At 50.1% G+C, this 8085-nt stretch overlaps 1 long non-coding RNA gene across 1 annotated transcript; it reads left to right on the top strand.

The window, feature by feature from the left end:
* Positions 1 to 2087: 2087 nt before the first annotated feature.
* LOC120369833 lies at positions 2088 to 7342 on the top strand. The gene is made up of 3 exons (XR_005583451.1): positions 2088 to 2129; positions 6156 to 6242; positions 7092 to 7342. It is a non-coding gene; the product is annotated as an uncharacterized LOC120369833 (long non-coding RNA).
* Positions 7343 to 8085: the final 743 nt, after the last annotated feature.

The following is an 8085-nucleotide window of genomic DNA, read 5'->3' as shown; positions in this document are numbered from 1 at the left end:
CCCCACAAAAGACTCAGCAGAGCAGGAGAGCAATCTCTTCCCACAGCCAGCAGGAAAGGATGGACCATGAAAGAGAAAGAGAAGGGAAGGGACGTGGTGTGATACAGGCTGCTCTAACTTAGAAGGAAAGCTAGGGAGCTCTTCCACTCACAGCATAGAGCCCCCACCTGCACTAATCTAGATCCAGCTACCAGGAAACACTGTGATCCATGCTCCAGCAGAGAAAACCCAGAGCACAGGAAGGTAGCTCAGACTGAAGACGTGATAGATGCCAGTTCCTTCTGGGAAGAATTTAAACCAAACAAACAGAAACAAACCCCAATAATCCAGAATGGCAAAACTGGACAAGACACGGCCAGACCTAGAGAAAAGAATCCAACCCAGGATCCTGACCCAAGAACAAAACAGCATAATTAGAAAAACAATGATATTCCTAACCACCATTTAAAACTACCAGCCACCAGGCACCCACTAATGCAGAACAAAAGGAAAACTCTCTGAAATGCCAACCCTGGAAATCGTGTGCTCCAGATAATATAGCAAATGAGATGCTAAAACACAGCACTGAACATCTCCAGGATACCCCTTTCAAACTGTTAGATGTACCCATCCCATCTGGACACTTCCCTGAGACACGGTCAGATGTGTACCCCCAATATACAAAAGTGGAGGTGCCACCCAGACAACTAGACAGGCATTGGTGTTAGCAGCAGCAGCAGCAGGAAACACTTCTGAAGCAGCCAGCATAATCCATTAAAGTTGAATTAGACTCCTCCCTGAGAAATGAACCAAGGAGCACATCTCTAGCCTAGAGATGCTCATTTACAAACAGGGGGAAGGTATTTGCCTGCTTCACAGATTATAAAAAAAGCTTTTGACTCATTCTGGCAGCCAGGACTGACCCTTAAATTGCTACCCGATGGAGCTGGCAAAAAATCTCATGACAGCACTGAAACAAACAACATGCAAATAGGCCTTCAGGCTAGAAAGGAGAGGAGAACAGGGACATAACCTCAGCCTGACTCTCTTCAGCACAGACATCAGTAACCTAGCAGCCCTGCTGGAACAAACCCCAGACCCAGGACTCCCACAGAATGCAGATGACCTGGTCTAAGTGTCACAGTCTCCAGAGAAACATTGTGCCCACTGGAAACCGCGTGCTCTAAATGGGCCCTATAGGAGTATATCTGCACTCCAATGCCCCGTGCGGCAGCAAGTCTCAGAGCCCTGGTCCACTGAATGGACTCATGGGGCTTGCACCGTGGGGCTAAAATGTATTACTATTTTTTTTCTATCAGAAAAAGCTAATTCAACAAAACCAAAACATCTCCAGGAAACAACCAAATGAAAAGGGTCCTCAGGTCCAAAATGAATGTTTGGTCAGAGAGAGGAGAAGAGTGCTCACCCCAAAGAGCCAGGGCACTCACTTTGAATTCCTGCCTTTCGAGATTTGGAGCAGGGACTTGAATGTGGGTCTCCTATATCCACAGTGAGTGCCTTCACCACTGGGCTATACTGTCAGTCCTTCTGGGCCACTAAACCGTCAGTTATTTATACAAAGTGAAACAGTTTCAGCAGGAGCGATGGAGAGAGTGCTTGTTTTCCAGGGAGTGCTAGCATGCATGCGCCCACCAAGACACCTGTAGGCATTACAAGAGTGCTCTGCAGTGGGAATATGTCTGGATTCATGTGGGTAGTTAGTTAGTAGACAGTGTACCAATAGGTGGCACTCAAGAATGTGCAGCCCAGATCCTAGGTTTTGTAGAACCTCCAGTTGTTATTGTTGGGTTCATGTGGGTAGCTCTTGTGATAGACCCAGGCCAGTTGGGTACAGCAGAATAGCAGAAGGCAGATATACTGGCCACTGGATTAACAGTTTTCTGTTCCCTGACTGACCAGAGCAGGGGCTGCTCCAGGCTAATGAGAACACCTGACTCTAATTAACCTGTAACGAGTCAGGTGAGGCCATTCAGTTAATGTGACCACCTGACTCTAATTAAGGCCCTGCTGATACTATAAAAAGGGCTCACTCCAGTCAGGCAGGGGAGTCAGGGAGCCAGAGGAGAGGAAGTGCAGCTGAAGGGCTGGTTACTGAAGACACCCTAAAACATCATTAAAGGAGCCCTAAGGTAAGGGTGAAGAAGGGAGAAGCAGGAGAGCTGTGGGGAAGTGGCTCAGGGAAATGTAGCAACTCTAGCAGTGAAAGGTTGGCTGCCAACAACTGCTACCATTAGGGTCCCTGGGCTGGAACCCGGAGTAGAGGGCGGGCCCGGGTTCCCCCCAACCCACCACTACAGGAACAGCTCCTGGAAGGGGAAGTCAGGTCCCTGTCAGGACAGGAGGCTGAACAGAAACTGTGGGAGTTCTCTCACCAACCTCCTTGCAGCCTATGATGAAAAGGGCTCAGTAGACTGTAACCCTGGCCCTAGAGAGAGAAGGGCTACGTGGAGGGTCACAGTGAGCCATGGAGGCTAGCATAAACTGCCTAGAAGCGCAGGACCCACAGGAGCAAGGTCAGAGCTATGCCACACTCTTTACATTAGCGCTGAGCAGTGGGCACACACAGGCATGTGCTTACACAGCACATACACACATGGAGCAAGGGACTTTTGTCCTTCAGGCTCACAGGCTAAGGCTGAGCCCTATTCCTTGGCTCTTTTCTCTTTGGGGCTCCCTGTGAAGTCTCTTGTGACCCAGCTGCACCTCAGCTGCTGTCAGGATGACAATCAACAACTCTGGTACCAGGATCTGAGCTGGTGCATCTGGGCCTTTGTCTCCTCCACACTGGGAGCTACTCCCAGGGGAGATGTTCCCATAATTACGAAGCTTCCCTGTAAGGCCCTGCAGCCTGTGTTGGGCTGGCCACACTGGCCCTTCCCTGGACCACCCTACATACCTTGGAGGCAGGTGACTACTGGCATTTCAGAGACACAGACAGGGCCGTGCAGAGCTGGGCCAAAGCCCCACCTCAGGGACTTATTCCTGGCTAGATTCACACCCCTGACTGGCTCTGGCCTTCCCTCTGCTTAGAGCTGGAAAGCAGCCTTGCCCCACAGGATATAGCTAAGGGGCTTCAGGCCCTGCTACTGGGGTGGTTCTGTGCCCGCCAAGCTGTTCCTGTGTGTACAGCCCCTGGGCTGTGTGACAGGTTGCCCCTGGGGTGCCATTTGGAACTGGGGTACCACTGAGCCCACCTGATCCACCAACCTGGGCTCCCTTTACACTGTACTGCTGAGGCAAGCCTGCCAAGCCCTTTCGCAGGCTTCAGACTGTACTTTACCAGCACACATACAGGTAGGGACACACCCAGCTGCAGCTACACACCCAGATGCTGAGATCAGCTCTGCATGGGAAGGCTCAGCTCAGGAACTGTCCTGTTACTCATGTGCACACCCCCGTCTGGAGTGTAAAGCCAAATTATATCATCTTGCACTGCACAGAGAACAGTACAGTGTAAGCTCATTATATTCACCTCCTCCCTCAATGTGGTGAGGTGTATATATACAGCTTTCTGCCCCAAGAGGAGGTTACTCACCTTGTGCAGTAACTGATGTTCTTCGAGATGAGTGTCCCTGTAGGTGCTCCACTCTAGGTGTTGGTGCACCCCTGCGCTTTTGATCGGAGATTTCTGCAGCAGTACTCCTACCGGCCACGCATGCTCAGAGCCTGCCCCCACCCGCTCTGAGTATCGCTCTAGTGAGCATGCACAGCCGTTTCCCTCAGTTCCTTCTCTACACCGGAGGCTACCCCAACTCCAAAGTAGAGGGGAGGAGGGAGGGTAGTGGAGCACCCACAGGGACACTCATCTTGAAGAACGTCAGTTACTGCACAAGGTGAGTAACCTCCTCTTCTTCTTCGAGAGATGTCCCTGTGGGTGCTCCACTCTAGGTGACTTCGAAGCAGTGTATCTCAAGGAGGTAGGGACTTCGGATCTGGCAGGAATGCCGTGGTTAATACTGCCCTGCCTAATCGAGTGTCAGAGAGAGGACCCTGAACAAGGGCATAGTGTTTGACAAACGTGTGCTCAGAGGACCAAGTGGCAGCTTTACAGATATCAGTCAATGGGACTTTACGTAGGAAGGCTACAGAGGTAGATACAGATCTAGTGGAATGAGTTCTGATGAATGCTGGTGGTGTAACCTTCTTTATCCAGTAGCAGAGTCGTATGCAATCAGATCCAGTTTGACAGTCTCTGGGGAGTGATAGGCATGCCTTTGGAGTGCTCCGCGATGGAGACAAAGAGCCTAGGAGAGTTTCTGAAGGGTTTGGTTCTGTCCAAATAGAATGATAAGGCTCTGCTTACATCCAGTGTATGCATTGTGGTTTTGAAAGAGTTTGCATGTGGTTTTGGGAAGAAAGTTGGTTGATGTATTGGCTCATTGATGTGAAAAGAAGTGTGAACTTTAGGAAGGAATTTTGGGTGCAAGCGTAGAGTCACTTTGTTCCTGAAGAAGATCGTATATGGTGGATCTGCCATAAGGGCTGCTATTTCTCCTGCATGTCTGGCGGAGGTAATTGCCACCAAAAAAGCTGTTTTCATCGAGAGATGCAAGAGGGAGCAAGTGGCTAGTGGCTCAAAGGGTTGATGAGTTAAACAGGACAATACTAAGTGAAGATCCCATGGAGGGACAGGTGCCTTAATGTCTGGATATAAGGTTTGGAGTCCCTTGAGGAAACGCTTGGTTATGGCATGAGCAAAGACTGAGGTATTGTCAACTGTAGCATGAAAGGTTGTGATGGCAGCTAAATGGACTCTGATAGAGCTGAGGGAAAGGCCGGATTGCTTGATGGTCAATAGGTAGTCGAGTATGCAGGGAAGGGGTGCCAAGGTAGGAGACAATTGTCTAGTTGAACAGCATTCTGAGAATCGTTTCCACTTCCGAAGATAGGTGGTACGGGTGGATTGTGTTCTGCTGTGTAGAAGCACCCTCTGAACTTGGTCAGAACATTCTAGTTCTCATTGTGAGAACCATGGAGGTACCAGGCCTTGAGATGAAGCATGGACAGGTTCGGGTGAAGAAGCCGGCCGTAAGGTTGTGATAAAAGGCTCAGGATGAGAGGCAGGGAGATTGGTGGTTGAATTGACATTCTGGTTAGGAAAGGGAACCACGGCTGTCTCGGCCATGAAGGTGCGATCAGAATCACCCTGGCATGGTCCATTCGTATCTTTATGAGGACCCTGTTGAGCAGCGGTATTGGGGGAAATGCATAGAGCAAGTCTTGGTTCCAGTGGATCATGAGTGCGTCTCCGAGGGAGTGTTTGCCCAGCCCCGCCCTGGAGCAAAAATTGGGGCATTTTGTGTTCTTCTCGGTTGCAAAGAGATCTATGGTTGGGAGACCCCAAGTGCGAAATATGTTGTAAATGATTCCCTGATCTATCTCCCATTCGTGGTCCGAAGGGAAACATCTGCTTAACTCGTCGGCGGTGGTGTTCATCACCCCTGGGAGATAAGCAGCTGATATGCGGATATGGTTCGCAAGGCACCAGTTCCAGAGTTTTATGGCCTCTGAGCAAAGAGAATGGGAGCGAGCCCCTCCTTGTCTGTTTATGTAGAACATGCAGGCAATATTGTCTGTCATTATGCGGACATGCTGATTCTTGATCAGTGGTAGGAAGTGGCGGCAGGCATTTCGTATAGCTCGAAGTTCTAGAACATTTATGTGCAGGGAGTCTCAGCAGGAGACCATAACCCGAGGACTGTTTGGTGAGAGATGTGGGCTCCCCAGCCGGTGAGAGACGCATCGGTCACCATTATTAGAGTTGGGGAAGTCTGGAGAAAGGGGACTCCAGAGCAGAGGTTGTAGGGGATCGTCCACCAAAGGAGAGAGTCCTTGACTCGGTAGGGCAGGGTCAGGTGTTTGTTTAGTGAGTGCACATTCGGTTTGTAAACCGTGGCCAGCCAAGCTTGGAAGCACCTCATGTAGAGACGTGCATTCTGGACCACAAAGGTGCACGAGGCCATGTGCTCTAGTAGTTGGAGGCAGTCTCGGGCATTGACCTGAGGACTGTTGCAAAGTCTCGAAGCCAGCAGTTTTATGGTATTGAAACGGTCGGGTGGGAGAGATGCCAGCCCGGTTGTGGAGTCGAGACTCGCTCCTATAAACTCCAGGTGTTGGGTTAGATTTAATGTGGATTTGCTTCTGTTTATTTGCAGGCCCAAGGATTGGAAGCAATCGATGGTGAGTTGTGTGAAGCGGAGGGCGTCGTTGAACGTGGAGGCCTTCAGGAGGCAATCGTCAAGGTAAGGAAACATTATGACCCCTTTTTTCCTGAGGTAGGCAATGACTACCGCCAGGAGCTTGGAGAAAACTCGGGGGGCAGTGGAAAGGCCGAAGGGCAGAACTCTGTATTGGTAATGCGTTGATCCGAGGGTAAAATGAAGGAAGCATCTGTGGGCCGGGTGGATAGTGACGTGAAAATAAGCATCTTGTAGGTCGAGGGCTGAAAACCAATCGCCCTGCTCCAGGGCTGGAATTATGGTGGTGAGAGTAACCATCTTGAACTGTTGCTTTTTGATAAACTTGTTGAGCCGCCTGAGGTCGAGGATTGGTCGCCATCCTCCAGTTTTCTTTTCTGTTAAAAAATAATGGGAGTAGAACCCTTTTCCCTTGTGGCATTCGGGCCCGAGTTCGATAGCCCCCAGGTGAAGGAGATGTTGTACTTCTTGCTGGAGGTGTAGCTCGTGAGAGGGGTCCCTGAAGAGGGACGGGGAAGGGGGGTGGGTGGGAGGGAAGGAGAGGAAAGGGATAGAGTACCCAGTTGTGATGAGCTCTAAAACCCACTTGTCGGTGGTAATATTCTGCCATTGGTGTAAAAATGGCTGTAGGCGGTGTCCAAAGATAGTTGTAAGCGGTGTAGGCTCTGAAGTTGGGGCGATGTTTACGAGACCCTCGACCAAAGATTCAAATCTGCTTATTAGTTGGAGGGGGCTGGGGCATCCCGGAAGAATTGGGGCGATGCCTCTGGTATCTGGAACTCTGGCGTTGGTGTTGCTGATGTTGATCCTGAGATCTTGGGAACTGCTGAGTATATGGGGGGTAGCGTGGACGGTGGTAGGGTTGATATCTGTACTGTCGCCTTCTGGTTGTAGGGGTTTGGATGCCTAAGGATCGAAGAGTGGCCCTTGATTCCTTCATTGAGTGAAGCACCTCATTTGTAGTGGAAGCAAAGAGTTTGTCACCATCAAAAGGGAGATCCTCTATGGTGCTTTGAACCTCACGAGGAAAGAGGGAAGAAGAGAGCCATGAACCTCGGGGCATGACCACCGCCGTAGCGGTGGACTTGCTGCGGTATTGGCTGCATCCAGAGCTGCTTGAAGAGCCGTGCGTGATATGATTTGGCCCTCGGAAACTAAAGCTGAGAACTGTTGTTTTTTCTGTTCTGGAATGTGTTCAATAAAGTCCATGAACTTATTATAGTTTCTGTGGTCATACTTTGCCAAAACTGCAGTATAATTGGCAATTCGAAATTGTAAGGTCGAGGAGGCATACACTTTGCGACCCAGCAGGTCTAAACGTTTGCCTTCCTTATTGGCTGGGGTCTGGCGGGAATATTGTTGTTTATTCCTTTGATTTGCCGCGTCCACTACCAGTGAGTTTGGCACAGGATGGGAGAAAAGAAATTTGGAGCCCTTAGAGGGGATGAAGTATTTACGGTCCGCTTGTTTCCAGGTAGGCTGGCTCGTGGCTGGAGCCTGCCAGATGGACTTAGCAGGTTGCAGAAGGGCTGGATTGATTGGTAATGCCAGTCTGGATGAAGAAGAGGGTTGCAGGATATCTGTGAGTTCATGTTGTTGGTCCGGTACTTCCTCTAGATTAATTCTGAGGTCACTGGAAACCCTTTTAAAGAGATCTTGAAATTTCGTAAAATCATCTGAAGAAGTTGGGGAGGGAGTAAAGCTTCTTCAGGCATTACTTCAGTTGGTATTTCCGTTGGTACTGGGTCTGGAGCAGGATTTAATTGATCTTGAGGATGAGAAGGTGCCGGTAACTGAGTGATATTATCTGGACAGTGGCGTCTCGTGGAAGTGGAATAGCGGGTGTGCTGCGGAGGGAAAGGTGCCCATGGGGCCCAATACTGCCATG

Source organism: Mauremys reevesii, linkage group 8 (assembly GCF_016161935.1).
Source record: "Mauremys reevesii isolate NIE-2019 linkage group 8, ASM1616193v1, whole genome shotgun sequence".
In the NCBI taxonomy this organism is placed as follows: domain Eukaryota; kingdom Metazoa; phylum Chordata; order Testudines; family Geoemydidae; genus Mauremys; species Mauremys reevesii.
The sequence above is the reverse complement of the archived record's forward strand: the minus strand, read 5'-3'. Positions and strand labels throughout refer to the sequence as shown.